Raw genomic sequence first — 1734 nt, forward strand, 5'->3', positions numbered from 1 at the left:
TCTTATTTCTCCATTATTATTTCTTTGATATTCACTATTTTCTTTTATATTTACATACTCTAAGACATTTTTAAACACATGCAAATTTTTCATTTGTTAATGATTTACTACTAACAAAATCACAAAATACATATCTCTGTATCAAGTACATTGCCCTCGGGTGAGACTACAGTCAAAGTACAGTGGTATTTATAGCTTCATGTGGGTAGAAAAGTGAGGCAGTGACTTTGTAAATATTTCACTTAAAAACAATTAACAAATAGGCAAGATGGCTGTGCTTTTCAAGTAAGCCAAGTGTCTCATCGATAAGGTTTGTCTCTTCCCATTACCTGAATCCCAGTCTCCATGTCTTCTCACTCTCTGCCTCCTGCTTGATGGTTGGATCTACTGTGATACTGCTGCAATCAACAGTCATTAATTAGTAATTTCTTGTCTGATCATTGATGTCTGATCATTGATGTTACTTGTGTAAGTTTATCTATTGTTCAGCTCCTTTCATGCTGTTCAGCAAGATGTTGAAAAAATCACCCCGTGTTTTCTGTGATATTGCAGGATAGTTGCAGTATGACTGATGTAGGTGGATCTACTCACAATTCCCCTCTGAGCAAGTAAATTTATACACCACTGGTTCTACTTTCTCCTTTAGTGGGATAGTGCTATTTTTCATCAATAAGGCTGCCATAGATTTGCATCACAAAATATCCTATTCCAGTCTATTTTTTTGTCTGCATTAGGAGGTATGAACTCTTCTTTAGATTACCGTATCTACTGGATGGCTTGGGCTTCCAGTTTGTAGGATATGCAGAAGTTGGCCTCCACCTCTGGTCTCCTTGCCCTATCATCCTTTTGGAAATTATTCTTTGTTTTTATGCAATTTTCAATCACATCTCCCTTGTGTCCATCATTTATTAACAGTCGGGGGAAATTCTGTAGTTTTAGTATGCACCAGGCACCAAATGAGCAGTGAGCGACACTATTCCAGTCTATTTTTTCATCTACATTAGGAGGTATGAACTCTTTAGATTATCTACTGGATGGCTTGGGCTTTCAGTTTGTATGGTATGCAGAAGTTCATCCTCCATCTCTGGTCTCCTTGCCCTATAATCCTTTTGGAATTATCCATCATTTATTAAAAGTTGGGGGAAATTCTGTCAAGTTTCAGTATGCACCAGGTACCAAATGAGCAATGAGTGACACCAAATTTGGATGTTTTTAAACATTCCTCAATTTTATGAATAACATCAAATAGAAAATAACAAAGTAACAATACTGTAATATATATAAGATTAACATTAAAGAAACTACATAAAAAAAGAATACTGGAAAATGAAATAAAAAATAAAATGGCTCTCTACAGAACAGTAGTACACAATAACAAAAGGAGAAAATTACATAAAACTAAAAACTTATGGCACATAATTAAGTGTGTTGATATTCAACAATAAATGGATAAGACTTGCCCTTAAGTATTTCTGGCAGTGACACAATACTTCTGGCCTGTAGTCAAGAGGACCTTCTGCCAGTGTAAACAAGACAACAACGACCAACTTGAAGTAAGTAATAAATGTGAAGACATATGGACCAGCTTTACAAAAGATGAGGCACTGACAAGACAAGCAACACTACTGCAAGAAACTGAATGATTCAGGACAATTATAGGAATCGGACATGAAGCAAAGCTATAGATCCTGCTTGGGATGAGAAGTCCAAGGAAGGATTTATAAACCTCAGAAA

The sequence above is a fragment of the Macrobrachium rosenbergii genome, chromosome 53, assembly GCF_040412425.1.
Source record: "Macrobrachium rosenbergii isolate ZJJX-2024 chromosome 53, ASM4041242v1, whole genome shotgun sequence".
NCBI classification, from domain to species: Eukaryota; Metazoa; Arthropoda; class Malacostraca; order Decapoda; family Palaemonidae; genus Macrobrachium; species Macrobrachium rosenbergii.